Here is a 16196-nt window from a genome sequence, read left to right as displayed (position 1 = left end):
TAGTCAGGGCTTCTCTCTCAGCTGGAAGGGCACATGGTGAACACAGCATCATCTGCTAGCTTCTCTCCTGGCTTCCTGTTTCATGACACTCCCCAGGAGGCATTTTCCTTTTTCATCTCCAAAGGTCATTGGTTGGTGGACTCTCTGCTCCATGGTGCTGCAGCATTCTCTGCTCTCTCTGAATCTCTCTCATTCTCTAAAATATTTCCTCTTTTATAGGATTCCAGTAAACTAATCAAGACCCACTCAAATGTGTGGACACACATCTTCACCTAATCCAGCTTAATGACACTTGATTATCGAGTCTCATATCCATGGAGATAACCCAGTCAAGTTTCCAACCTATAGTACAGAATAGGGATTAAAAGAAACAGTTGCTCCCACAAGATTTCTTAGGATTAAATCATGGCAGTTCTAGAAAAATACATAAATCCTTTCAAACCAGCACAGCTGCATTATTAAAAAATGCTGAGAGGTGGAAGCAACCCAATGGTCCGTCAGCAGATGAGTGAATAAACATCGTATTATTATGTACAATGGAATATTATTCAGCTTTAAAAGGACCTGAAGCTCTGATACATGCAACAACAAGCATGAACCTTGATGAACTTTCAAAGAACTTTGAAAACACTATACTGATAAATCAGACAGAAAGGGACTGATATTAAATGGATACCACTTAAATGAAATAGCTAAAATATATAAATTCATAGAGACAGAAAGTAGAGTACAGGTTAGCAGGGTAAGGGAGGAGAAAATGCCCTAACGGATGTTTTGGACACATGAAAAAATTTAATATAGCTGTAAGCTCTATATCAATGTTCAATGTCTCTAGCTTGATAACTGTATTTAAGATGTTTGCTTAAGTGAATATCCTTGGTTTTAGGAAATGTACATGGAAGGATTAAGTGTCCGAGGAGCATGATGCATACAACCTATCTCGAATGTTTAGAAAACAGATACATTGTTAGAAAGACAGGTAGATAGATGGATAGACAGAATGATACAGCAAATGAGACAAAGCATTAAGAGTTGGTGGATCTGGGTATTTGGGGGGAGGGTATGTTGGAGTTCACTGTTTGGAATTTGTATTGCTTTTTAAACTGTCTTGTAAGTTTGAATTTATTGCAAAAGAAAAATGCAGTGGTTACTGGCATTTAGTAAATAGAGGCCAAAGATGTGGCTAAACATCCTACGATGCACAGAACAACATTATACAACAAAGAACTATCAGCTGCAAAATGTCAGCAGTGATGATATTGAAAAACCTGCTCTAGATTTTATATTCTCCATTGAACTTGTACTCATTTACCCCATCATACAGCCTTAATTGTCACACTTTACTGATAAGTATTCTGTTAATATCTGATAAAATTAATTCTTCACTATTTATCTTTTTCAGAATTTCCTTGGCTACTCCTGATTCTTTACTTTTCAAAAAATAATCTTTCTCTAGACCCAGTCCCCATAAATCCCAAAGCATGTTTAGTGACTTGTGTAAAATTGTAAGCAACGAAGGCAGAATTGCCATATTTATATTTTGAAACTTCCTATCTCAAATCATGGCTTGCGTCCCTCAAAAAAATAATCAAACGTATCTTGTATCCCTCAGTTGTACTCTAAAGTTTTCTTTGAATCCTTCTGTCGTTGTTCTTAAGTATATTTCCTTTTGTAATAGGTCCTTGACTTTATTATATTATCTAAATGTCCTTTGTCGGTTTGAAACTAGCTGGTTTCTGGAAATTAATTTTCAGCTTAATAAATTCTCTTATGATTTATACATATTTGTGTTTGATTCTGAAATTTTTTGGAAAAATTGACCAGTGTTTGTGGTAAACAATCATATACTTTCCAGAGAATAATAATTCTATTTCCTTCCTAATTATTATACCTCTTATTCCCTTCCTTTGTCTAATTGTATTGTTTAATAACTCACTCATAATGTTACATAGTAATGGTGACAAAGAATGTCCTTGTTTTGTTTCTGATTTTAACTGGAAAGCTGTTGTTCCTAGTAAGTGTGCTGCATGTCCTTCTATTATCAAGAATAAATGTTGAATTCTGACAATTTTTAATATATTTTTGGAGATGATCTGTTATGTCTAACTTTTGGTGACATTAGATAACAGTTTACCTATTTATATAGCATTCTTTTATTTCTGGAATAAACATCATTTAGTAACAATTTATTATAATTTAACTATTCTTCTGGATTCTGTTGATGAAACTTTTACTTTAAAATGTTTGCATTGATATTCATGTATTGTACGTAACCAACACCTGAAACTAACCACCTGTGCACCCTAAACCATGCCGCCAAATATTACATCAGCGATAGGATATTTTTTACTGTTCTTAACTTTAATGAAATCCTCCAAATTATCCATTGCTTTTTTTTCTTAATTTGTTAATTTTGGAGATTTTTTCTATTTCTTTTTTCTTCTTTTTCTTTCTTTTCTTCTTTACCTGGAACCCTTCATTAAAATACTCTCTTGAAGCATTCCTAAATTCTCATATTGGTATATTCAAATTACTCAGGAATTAGAAAAGAGTGCCACAGATACAGTAGTTGTTTACCTTGTGTTTTATCCTCTCCATGGCTCTTTCACATTCATTTTCTCATTTGAATCACCAAACATTTTCTGTAAGACATGCAGGATGCCTGCCATAAACTGCACTTTACTTTCTATTGACTAGAAAACAAGGTAAATATATGATCATGTTTGGTCTTTGTTGAAAGTTCTTTGTTAATTATTAGAAATTCAGAATTCTTACACTGTGTTCCTGTACAGTATTCTAATTTTCATCCTTCAGTCACTATTTTTAATTTAAAAACTATTTGAAAAAGCAAATTTTGGGAGGGCAGTGGTGGCTCAGTGGCAGAGTTCTCTTCTGCCAGGCTGGAGACCAGGGTTCGATTCCCGGTGCCTGCCCATGTAAAAAAAAAACTATTCGATGCCCCAGGTAGATTTACTAATAAAATTGTGATACTGTGAATATCACTGAATATTTAAAGCTTCGTGTAAGGATTTGGTGAACAAAAATGAAGTTAGACAAAAATATTTACTTATTCACTCCTGCTCTTCCTTTCGGATTCAGCTTCAACTATGTCTTCATCAAGGAAACCATTCTTGGTTCTTCAGGCCAAGAGAGGTCCCCTGTTAAATATTTTCATTACACTCCATTACTTTTGCAACAAAAATTCTTTATGAGAGATGACAAGGAAATTAGTTTGGCCAAGTCTGACAGTAGGAAAAATAAGGACTGGACTTGATTAACTTAATTTCTTCAACAATATACTATTTCTTATTTTTTTTAAAAAAAATGGAGAAGGAGCTCTAGAAAACTAAAATAAAAACAAGGAAATTTGGGGATCATATATATTATATGAATAATATACCATTTATAGATATATATCTCTCCATAAAATCCAGCTTAAACTCTGGAGAATAAGTATATTAGATGATCTTTCAAAGATCCCTGCCCCTCATAATCTTTGAGTAATAGAAAACAAGAGATCATCAAATTTTCAATCTTTTGTCCACTTTAACCAGTGTTTTAGTTCATGGCTGTTAAAACAAATGTCATGCAAAGAGTTGGCTTAAATAATAGAATTTATTGGTTCATGGTTTTGAGGCTAGGAGAAAGTCAAAATCAAGGTGTCAAAAAATAAACAAATAAATAATAAAAAATACATAAATAAAAATAAAAATAAAGGCATCATCATCATAGTGATGCTTTCTCCCAGATAATTGTGACATTCTGGGGATGGCTGCTGGCTATCCTTAGTCTTTGGCATTTCTTGGCAGCTTCTCCTGGCTTCTCAGTTCCGTCGACTTACATCTTCTGGATGCTGCCTGTGGTTTTCTCTCTGTGTGGACTTCCCTACGTAGCATTAATAATAGGAAGAAAACCCTTCCTGATTCAGTTAAGTCACACCTTAAGTGAAGTAATCTCATCAAAAACGCCCTGGTTACAAGGGGTCTCACTCACAGGAATGGATTAAGTTTTAGAAGATGTTTTTTTCTGGATATAAAACCAGGAACTATCAATTATAGCATTTTTCCACAATGTCATTTTTTCTTTCTTTGTTTTATTCATCTGTAAGTAACCGTGGGGAACAGGTAACACATATAAGCACCATAGATGGAAAGAATATGCAACAGGGGCTCTCTAGCTAGTTAAATTCTAGCAGATGATGCTTTGGAGTGTTTTTCACCACAAGTCAGGTCAGTTGCAATATAAATTATATCTTTAAATGGCTTGAGCAATAATGTCAAAAGTGCAATTTATTCGAACAACAAATATACAGTATAAAACTACTATATACATGACTCCATGCTAAGAGGTATGTTTGTGAGTTGGACAGAGATGGGACTGGTATGGAGGGCAAAAAATAAAAAATAAAAATAGTTTCTGTCCTCTAGATACATAAGACAAGGACTATAAACCCAAGGAAAAACTTCTCTGTCTCAAGAATTTCTATATCAGACCTTATCTCTGTGAAACTGAGGAATCATAATTGAGAAAAACATACAGGAAAACAACCTCTGTAAATTTATGGAGAAAGACACTTCTTCGGGAGTACTAGTTAGGTATGTCACATTGCTAGCATCAAAATTTCCATCCTTTGAAGTCTAAACTGCAAATTTTCCCTGAATGTCATTGCCCTGAAAAAGATTGTGATTACACAGACAAGTTAGCAGAAATAACCCTAGTTGCCCCCCTACACGGGACATGACATCCAGGGGTGAAAGTCTTCCTGGCAGTGTGGGACATGACCCCCAGAGATGAACCTGACCCTGTACTGTGGGATTGGCAATGCTTTCCAACCAAAAGGGGGAAAACAAGTGTAACAAATAAGGTATCAGTGGCTGACAGAGTTCAAATAGAGTCATGAGACTACTCTGGCGGTCACTCTTACACTAGCTTCAGTTAGACATTGCTACTTACCATAACTTGCCAAACCCCAACCAAAACCATTCCTGCCAATTCTAAAGAACACCTAGGGCATTGTATAAGATTCTACAAAGGTTTTATGCACTAAGGTAACTTTCCAGAAACCTACAACCTCCAGATGGGTTCCTAAGCCAGATATCTCCTGAAACCCGGAGCAGGGCCAGCCTTTGAAGAACAACCCCCCTAATTCATATTATCAACAGCCTTCTCCAACACGAAAAAGTTAGAATGGGCATAGCCCAAATTCCCCTAAAGAGTGGGAGAAAAATCAAAAGAAAAGGTGGAGTTTTTGCAGAGAAGAGAGGATTTAACACATGAATATGACTGTTGCATCGATATATTGATATTTCTTTTAGTCTCCAGAGTCTTGGAGCAGCTAGAAGTAAAAATGTAAAATTGTGGAATTGTAACCCATACCAAATTCTGAAATCTGTTTTACAACTGACTGTTGAAGTGTGCTTTGGATTTTTTTGCCTTTTCGTATACGTTATTTTTCACAATAAAACATGTAGAGGAGATCATAAAATGATAAAAGATAGAAAATGGACACATGCCAGGAACAAGTATTCGAACTGCAGATTAACTCTGAATGTGGGACTGCAAGTGATGCTCACTGACTTCTTTGTGCTTTTATTTGAAAAAATAAATATTTTTTTTACCAGAAAAAAAAAAAGCACAACAACACCCTAGTTGCCATAATAGATAAATCCTTACTCTCACTAATAATTCATTGTTTTCTCATGTTACCAGCCATTTTAGCCAGCAGGGATGGCAGGTAGTTGGAAGACAAGGTGCAAAAAATGGTACATCTTCTACTTCATGCTCATTTAGAACCCAGGTTTCTTCATTTTGTGGCACTATTACTTTCAGCACATATTTTCCAAATGTGCATAGACTGGAAAAGAGGAGGGTGAGGATTTTATGGCCAGGCCATGACATAGTGTGTATAGATTTTTCCCATATTCTGTTGGCCAGAATTCAAATAGATCCAGTTTAATCATAAGGGAGGTTCATAACAATCTTTCAGTATGCCCAGGAAGTAAATAAAATGGGTGTGAAACACATAGTAGAGAAAATGTTATCATCTAATCCACAGGATAAGTGAAGCTCTGAGAATTAATAACAAAAATCAAGGTCTATATCCCAACCTCACCCAATTTCTATAAAAAGAGCATTTAGTAAATTTCAGCCCATTTTCAGAAAAAACATATTTAGTTTCAGAACCTAATCAGCTGACACCTCCTAGAGCATCCTATTTGTCAATATGGCTCTAAGAGACTACATCCTACTGACAAAGAAAATTCAAACATTTACTTCTATTATCCAAGGGACAGAGAGCCAGAAAAGTTGAACCAGTTGAATGCCTCTACCCAAGCCAGTCTTTAAATGAGTACACATGCAATGTCATAGTAACCCAGTTCTGGAAAGAATAAAGCATATGCTTTTAATTGATAGTTTGAAAAAAATAAAGGAGACAATATTTGTTTTAGACTATTTCATCCAAAATATGCAATTTTATCAAAATAAGAAATTTTCAGTTTTGTGCAACTAGTTGAACATTGGAGAGTCAATTCATTGAATGGCTGTTTCTCATGTCTCGCTTCATCACATTTTTTTCTACGGTTTATGTTTTTTCCTATGGTTTATTTTTAAAGAGACTTAAGATGGAAGAAGAAAGAAGGGGTCAGAAATATGAACTTCTCCTGGAGTTCTCCATGACTCTGTTCTGTAGCTATTGTGTTTCTGAGACATCTGTATGAACCCAAGAAAGTTATTTCAGGTTTGAAATCACACCAGCACAAATCAATATAAAATATTTATATCAAATTGTGTTGCTGACCTTGCTCTAAATGTCTCTGGGTGAGACAAATAATAATTTTGACTTGTCTCATAGCCTGGGGTGCCAGATATTATTGATTTTTCACTGTACCAGCTAAGGCATTGCATTGATTTATCTAGCATATTTGGTCAAATAATATTTAACTACTTTTTGTTTTTATGGAAATGTCAAATGAAATTCCCTAGGGACAGAACAAAGCAGAGGACTTCTGGAATCACTACTGAATGTCCAGAATCTGGCCTACTTTGAAATCTAGGTCCTAGACTTACTAGCTGTGAAAGCTTCAGCGAAGCACATAAATTTCTGAACCTCTGTGTCTTATTTTTATAATATGGACTTTTCTCCTAGGGTTGTCAGAATTTCAGGAGATAATCACTATAAAATACTTAGTGAAAAGCTTTCTAAATAGATGGAGCTAAATAGTTGGAAAAAGTGGGTGAAATTCACCCAGACTGTACATTTCTAAATACGAATGTCAGTTAAGGCCAACGGAAGAAAGATTTCTCTGTCCTTGACTATCAATATCTTAGCTGGATATTGATGTCTGAGGCCTAATTATACCAACTCAGACACACTGCAGCCTATGCTTTCTGACATATTTAAAACTTGAGTGCTTGCCTAAGCTTGACACAGAAATCATGTTTTTTCAGTTTAATAAAATTAAAAAGTAATGTTACAGGCTCAGAAATGGATAACACCATACTCTGATAGCAGCACAATAAGAAGCCAAATGTGAATATGGTCACGTGAGGAAGGCTAGGGCCTAGATTAGAGGATAGACACTATGATGGTGTAACTTAGCAATGCCTAGAGGGAATAATGATGGTGATTAAATGCCTCATATAGATTGTGGTGATGAAGGTATAGCTGTGTGATTATACCAGGATCTATTGATATTTTTCTTGAGTTGGATTGTATGATCTATGAATGAAACTGTTTGAAAATGAACAGAGAAATACAGGTGCTAGAGAGGCTGTAGAGAGAGAGATGTGCCTATTCACTGTTGGTAGGGACGTTGAGAGGTGCAGCCTTTCTGGAAGGCAGTGTGATGGCTCCATAGGAGACAAGGGGTGAGGTTGCCTTGTGATCCTGCAACCTTGTGGTTAGATGTATGCTTGGAGAAGCAGGGAGCAGGGACATGAGTGGACATTTTCACACTAGTGTTTATGGTGGCAGTATTTGTGAGTTGAAACAGGTGGAGGTGACTAAGGGTACTTCGAAAGGAGACTAGAAGGGGAAACTGTGGTGTATACATATGGTGGCCTATTGAGCATCTGCAAGAAGGAATGAAGTCATGAGCATGCAACTAGGTAAATGAACCTTGATGAAAGAATGTTGAATGAAATAAGCCTGAAGCAAAAAGACAAATATTATAATGCCTCACTAATATGGACTTACACTTAATGTGCAAACTCTGAGAATTGAATTCAAGAGTGTAGGTTATCAGGGGAAGGTCCTACACTGTAAGCTCTCACAGAAGTCACATCTATTCTGGAGTTGTAACTGTTATTTCTAACTTCTGAGATGCTGAACACTTTGTGTATAACCTGGTCATTCCAAGAACACTTGGGTATTTGTGTAGCACCTGAGACTCAGCTAGAGTTCTGCAGCTATGAGGGATGGACAATACCCCCTACAGGAACTACTAAGAATACCAAAAGTTGACTTTAATTAGAGATATGAATGAGGTTGATCTGGGTAGGACTAAGGTAAATCAGACTAAAGGGTAAAGCATGATATTGACTATATTTTAAACTTTGACTTCTATCTGAGACCAAAGGAAGGGATGCTTATTTGGTGCAAAATTTGTATTTTCCATCGTACACTATCTAATTTGGCTTGTATGGTTCACTTATTGGAATAAGTTTGGAACTTATTTGTGTGGAACCATGAATAGAAAGTGAAATCTTTTGGTTTGTATGGGTTGGTGTGATGCTCAGATGCATCCCAGAGTGAGCTAAGAGGAAGACTGAGGAGTGTTTACAGGGTGCCCTTGAAGGACTGAGGAAAAGGGTAGAGATGTTGGGCTTTCCCTCCCGGGGAAGGCCTGGTGTTCTCACAGGCACTGGGGACTGACAGTTTGATGGGACAGGCCCTCAATCTTAGGGCTTGCCCTTGTGGGGCTTGTCCCTGAAAAGGTGAAGCTGAGCCTAATTGTGTTTGTCCCTGGGAGTCATCTCCAGGGAATCTCCTTTGTTGTTTAGATGTGGCCTCTCTCTCTGGGTCGGCTCCACAGGGCTCTCTGTCCGCCCCCGCCACATGGGACATGGCTCCCAGCGGTGTGGACCGCCCTGCTATCCTGAGAGTGAGAAAGCCTTCTTGTTTGGGGGCGGGAGAGGTAAGATAAGTGAAGCAAGGTAAGGTTTCAGTGGCTGAGATTTCAAACAGAGTCGAGTCACCTTTCTGGAGGTTGTTCTTGTTCAGGGTGTAGACGTCCCCTTTCAGTTTTTGGCGTGTTGGAATCGCTAGAAGGAAACACTTTAAACTGTTGAACTGTAATCCAAAGGTCTTGATTCTTGAAGATGATTAAATAACTATGGAGCTTTTAGGTATGAATGTGTGAGGTGGGGCCTTGTGACTGAGGCTCCCTTTGTCCAGTAGATGGACAGATAAGTGGGAGAGGAGACAGACAAAAAAATGAACAGTGGGGAGTATGGGGATGGGGGTGAGATGTTTTGAGTATTCTTTTCTACTTTTATTTTTATTCTTATTTTCATTGTTTTTGTAGTGGTGAAAATGTTCAGGAATCGATTGTGGTGATGAGTGCACAGCTTTATGATGGTACAGTAGACCACTGAATGTACATTTTGGATGATTATATCACAATTAAAAAATCATTGAAAAAAAAAGAGAAGTTGTGCTGGCCGATCTAATGGGTGAAAATAGTACCTCATTGACATTTCAATTTGTATGTGTTCATATATTTTATTGGACATTTTTATTTCCTCTTCTTTAAACTACCCATTCAGATCCATTCTTTCTTTGGGATTGTTTATCATTTTTATTGATAGGCTCAAGTCTTTGTATATTAATTCTATTAATTCTTTATCTTGAGTTGAAAATATTTTTCAACATTGATTTTTAATGTCTTAATGTCTCATTTTTACATTTAAGTCTATTAAGAAAAAATTTCCCATAGTCATTTTCTTTTTCATACTTTTCTTGGCTCTACTCAGACAATTGTTCTATTACATAAATGTTAACATTATTTCATTTGGTTTCAAAGGGGTTTCAAATTCCAAGTGCTCCCCACTTCCATAAAGACTTCAGAAAGATTGACATTTTAAAATTAATGCTTCCCTAATCAGGGGCACCTTATATATATCCATTTATTTAGACCTACTTCATTTCCATTGATAAGGTTTTGTGGTTTTCTTTGTGTGATTCCTGTACCACTCAGATGATTATAAACATACATGTGCTTGCCATTGTCTCTCAAGTATTGTTGTATTTCTGTTCTACTTATATTGTTTTAAATAGAAACTATGGGTTTATGTACCTATTTTCTATTCTTGCTCCTTGACAAATACTTTTTCCTAATTGCGATAGATTTTAGTTAGATCTCTGAGGTTCACACTTTGTGCTGTAAAATACTATGGGTTCTGACAAAGCGTTATGTCATGTATCCATCATTACAGTATCATACAGAATAGTTTATCATTTATTAAAGCCTCTGCCCTCACCCTTTTTCCTATCCCGGACTCTGGCAGCCAGTCTACAGCTTTGTCTTTACTAGAATGTCATGTAATTGAAATCATAGAGTATGTAGCCTTTCAGACTGGTTTCTTTCTCTAAGCAATGGGCTTTAAGATTTGTCCATGTCATCTTGTGGTTACTAGCTTATTTATTTTTATGGCTGAAATCTTCCATTATATGGATGAACCACACACAAAAATACTAATGTTGCCCTGTATCAAGCAAGTAATAAGTGTCAAGCATTATGCTAGGCATTTTGAATGACACCTCATAATGATCTCGTGGGTTAGGTAATCAATAGGCTCCTCCTGCCATCTGCCCTCCCTGTCTCTTTCCTTCTTTCCTTTTCTTTTTTCCCTTCCTCCCTTCCCTTCCCTTCTTTTTTCTTTCCTCCTTCATTATGTCCTTACCTTTTATTCACCTCCTCTTTTGATTTACCTTTCAGAGTTCACACAGAAAAGAACACTTAGTCCTCTTTTTGCCAAGTTAGAACTTGATCAGAGATTATTTGCCTAAATTAACAATCCATGCATGCTTAAACTAATGGTTTACAGACTGTTACTTTAAAAAAGTGAATATATTAAAATAGAAAATAGTAAAGTTTGCCATTTAAGACACCTTCAAAGGAGCACTATCCATGTTCATGAAAGTGTTGCCTAGGGAACAAGTGATTTCTTCTTATTTTTGGCTTATAACTGTAGGTGTATGAAAGCATCAAATCAGCCCCCATACAGCATTAACACTGAGACTAAAGGATTTCTAAGTAAGAAGCCCGCTGAGATCTTGCAGTAGCGTGTCCAGATTCTGCTGAAAGAATCAATCATACAATGAGTCTAGGTTTATCAGCTCAGGTGAGCAAATGGTTTGTTTACTACTACCAAGACATATAAGATGTGATAAAATTCTCTGGAATGGAACAACTTAACACCAATACCCTGGGAGTATAATCAGGGTATTCTGCGTCTTTTGTGTCTCAGTTGTTTATGTGAACTGTGGTTAATAGATTTTTAGGTCCAAGCTACTTAGCAAGTTGCATATAGATTGATTACTTCTCAAAGTTTTCAGTACTCCTTATCCTAAACTCTGGTTTCAAGTCCATGCTTTTCTCAGATGGCAATAACGTAATAAAAATAGTGAAAGTGGCTTGTTGAGGAAGCTCTACTCTTTGGAACATGAAAAACACATAGTTTTAAAAATTATTGCTTTCAATTGTGTTATGTTGAACCCTTCTTTCTCATAAGATAATGGAACTCTTTAGGGAAACCTGTGTTAAATTCAGAATTATTATTTTTTTCTTTATTAAGATAATGCAGCCCAATTTAAAACATAGTTGTCACACCTAAATCAACACTCTCTCCATTCAGGCAGGAAAGACTTGAAACTCGAGTGATAGGAGAAGGAAAAGAGGACGATATCTATTCTTTGAACTTTTCCCCCACTTGTATTGGAGGGGGTAAGGGTTAACTTTGCCTTTAAACATGCTTCATGTTTCTATATTCATCTTTCATCTAGGTCTTCCTTCCTTTATTCAGACAAGAAGAATTGAGGGAGCAGAATTCACATTCATTTGATGCCCAGATCCTCTGCAGCTGTGTAGGTTACTGCATTGGTGAGGGGCCTGATTTTCTCATGGTAGTGTCCAGCTTCATTCAGGAACCTCTGTCCTTAGAGGCCTACTCAGAGAGGACAGCCATGGCCCCCATCAGTTCTTCCAATGGTATACAATTCCAATCACTCCTATAAGCTGGTCATGCCATTGCTTGGCCAGACAGCTGGCTGAGTAGCTATGCCTTCCTGCCAACTGCTAATTTCCTTTTTTTGTTTTTTTTTTTATGTGGAGCCTGCTTCTGCACTTCCAGGGTCTTAGAGAATTGGAATATTTGGGGATTGTCAACATTTTCTTTCTAGACGCTGCCTTTTCTCTTCAATCCCCTGGGCTTAGTTACTTCAGGTGACCCTAATTTCCAGAAATCTCTGTACAAGAAATAGGTACCGATAAATACAAATATGTATATCAGAGATGTTGTAAATCTCATGGGTTTATACACCTGAACTTCAGATTGAACTCCCCCAAGAACAATCCTACCATGTTTCACTCTGATGGGTCTGATGGGTTTCTGCTCAAGACCTACCCAGCCAGATAATGAGATACAGTCTCTCCCTCACAAGCATCTTCACTCCAAAGTAGCAATTCTCCTGGAACACTCTTTACTTGGTTTCAAAGAGGATAAGACCTCCCTTTTCCTCCCCAAGGTAGGAGAATAGCTTATCATCAAAAAACTATAAGTTCAACAGGCTTTGCAATGTTTATATGGATACTTTAAATATGCCTATTGTTAAGCTAACTAAGATATCCATTTTTGGTGGTTCTAAGTGTAGTGTTTGTTTTCCTAAATAAAAAAAAAAAGAAATACACAAAATATTTAGAGGCAAAAAACCAAAACTATACATTCAAAATAATATCGTCTTTTTTTTTTGCAAACGCCTATGGTGGAAGAAAGGATTAATTGCAGAAATGTACCCAGGAAAGTTTTGGGGCGGCGGTAGCATTCTGTATCTTGAATGTGACAGTCATCAGATGACCACATACAGTTAGCAAAATTTATCTAACAGTGTATTTTAAAAGGGTATGTTTTACTGTGTGTAAATTTACCTTAATAAACCCTCGCCTACCATGCCGGAGACCTGGTGCCTGCCCATGCAAAAAAAAACCTGACCTTTCCCTTAAAGTATATGAATGCACGTGGAGGGCATAACACCTAGTATTGACTGAAGATATCAGATAACTATACTAGTGACTCTAGTTATCATTGTAGTACAGATTATCACAGTCACTAGCAGCCTTCTCACATTCATCTGTTCTAACACTCAGACTGCTATAATTTATTTATTTAACATTCACTACATCATTCATACATTTATTCAGCCAACAAATTTCCTTTATCTTTGGACTAGATGACAGTCATTGTGTATACTAGAAAACCCAAGCAAAGGGGAAACATGGAGAGTAGACTCAGTCTACCTTCATTTGAGTCACAGATCCGCTCTTAACAGCATAGTCTCAGGTAATTACACAGTACATGACTCTCATTTTTCTTCTCGCTTGTAAAATGATAGCAATAATATTTACCTCTTTATAAAGCCCTCTTAGCATGCATATGTAATAGATGCTCAAGTATTTGCGGGTTCCCCCCCTCCACTTTCCTTTGTGTCAGTATTTCTCAAAGTATGGCTTTAGATATTAAAACGTAATATGTGAGAATAAGATTGCAGAAAGTAATATGTGAGAATAAGATTTCTCTGAAACTGTACATGAAATGATGTCCGGATGCCCTCAAGTTCCTCTTATTCCCCGCCTCTGCCACCTTGTCTTTTCCGCACACAAATCCCTCACCTGCAGAATTTCCTCAACCTCTAATAGCAAGTTTAATCTTGACTATGATAATTTCTTTTTTCCCCACAAAGTTTAGTCAGGGAACTTCATTATCGCAATATCTTGGAAATATATGTTTAAAATCCCAATTTCTGAGCCTCCATCCAGATCTACTGGATTATGACTCTGGCGGTGATGTCCAGGAAACTACATTTTAAAAAAGCTTCCCAAGATTCTTCTAAACATTTGAGAAACTTAGCCAAATGCTCCTAGACTGAATATCCATCACACCTTCCAAAAATCCAGTTTTGGTAACTCAATTCGTATCTAGTTTTCTGTGTCTGGTTCTGACTTGCTAACCAGGAGGAATGGGGTGCTGTAAAATATTTGTGCTAGGAAGATTCTGTCCTCCACCTGCAGTTAAGTGTTCAAGGGCTGATTCCTACAGTTATCCCTTGGTTTCACAAGTGTTTACTGAATTACTAATGGGTATTTGTTCCTAATCTAAGGTTGGGGAGACAGGAGAGCTAAAGGAAAGAAAAAAAAATCCTATCTCCTGGAGCTTATTTTCTAACAGAATATGTGGACAATTAACAATACTGAACAATTAAATTTAGCATGTTGGATGACAAAATGTATTACAGAGAAAAATAAAACCATGACAAGAACAGAGTGTGGAGATAATAATTTTAAATAGTTATCAGGAGAGGTCTCACTAAGAAGCGATGATGCTAGTGATCCACCTGTTACCCATGGCTCCAAATATGGGCTACCTCTTCATTATATCACATGACTATCCTCTTATTGGGAGCATTGTCAAAAATGTAATGACTCGAACAAATTTCCTGGCCCATGACCTAAAGTCTCTTGCCGTTGCTTTCAGATATACAATTCTGGATTAAGATTTGGTTTCCTCAAGCCTTCAGCAGGGTCTGGCTATGAATCTGCTCTAGACCACTATTCCTAACTTGGCCATTACCATCCACACCTGGAGATGGTAGAGGCACCTGAGATTTGAAGGGTTAATTGCAGTGCTACACTACCACCAGAAGAGGGTAGCAGAGGGTTGCAGAGTAAGAATTGGCTGCTGGCATATGTCTTCCCCCACCAAAAGCTCTGTTCAAGCAGAGTATTAAATTAATCAAAGCCAAAGGTTAGTTCACTGGGTAAACTATTGGCCTACCTCACTTATAAATGCCCAGCTGGGTGTTGTACATGCCCTTTAAGAAATGGGAGCATGGTGTATTAGAGTGACAATTCCACAGCCCTCTTCTAATAGGGTGTCTTACGTGCTAATGGACCTTAGATTGCCTGCTAGATAAAGTAGTCCCTCTAAGTTTATCTACAGTATCAGATTCCTCTCCCCATCATTCCCACTTACCCCGGGCCTTCACCCTTTACCAGGTGAAGAACACAATGGCATCCAAGCACGGCATGGGATCTCATCTCTCTGTGGTTATTTTTATCAGATTATTTCAGAAGTAATTAACCCAGGTAATAATTTTTACAGTCCCTCTTTCTTAAAGAGACAGTGGTATGACAAATTGCATTTCTAATTAATATGCTGCAGAAACCAGATATAATGCCTCCTTTGTCAGCAGGACTAAGCAGGAAGCTTCTTGCCTTCTGAACTTTGCAGGAAGTGCTCTGGCAAGCATATTGGATAGATGAAGTTGAAAATGCATTAGAGGAAAGCCGATGCTCTCAAAATGATCACCACCAACGAGCCTTGGCCCAAACCAAGCTGGTAATCAGTACTGTCTCCTGTACTCCTCATGACCAGAACAACATCACCTGTATGCTACTCCCGATTTCCCAGCACCTCTCTCAATGCAGGGACTAACAGCAGTGCTAGCCAAGAAAGCAAGACAATATTTTTGATTCCCAGAGCCAAATATATGAGAAGGGCAAAGGAATAAGCTTTGATTGTTTTTTTTTTCTTTCCCATAATGCTATATAAAATAATATTCAAACATGTTATCTTTCTTAACTTTTATAGCAAACCCATAGAAATGTATTATTACTGTAAAAATATAATAAAGTATTATTTAAATATTATTAATTAAATATAATTTATTATTATTAGCATGATTTGTCCCATTTTCACGAGGCAGTCAGGTAAAGTGAGGTAAAAAGGCTTGCTCAAGATCATCCAACCAGACCTTTTGAATTCAGAGTCCAATTTAGTTATATTCTGTTATGCTTCCCAAATTCAATTCAATTGCATGTGATGTTTTATAACTTCCAAAGCATGTTATTCTTGATTTTCTAATTTGCCGATTACAGGCACCTTGCTGAACAGATTAAATATTAGTTCTCTCTTTGAAA

The sequence above is a fragment of the Tamandua tetradactyla genome, chromosome 8 (assembly GCF_023851605.1).
Source record: "Tamandua tetradactyla isolate mTamTet1 chromosome 8, mTamTet1.pri, whole genome shotgun sequence".
Classification (NCBI taxonomy): domain Eukaryota; kingdom Metazoa; phylum Chordata; class Mammalia; order Pilosa; family Myrmecophagidae; genus Tamandua; species Tamandua tetradactyla.
This window is presented reverse-complemented; position numbering follows the sequence as displayed.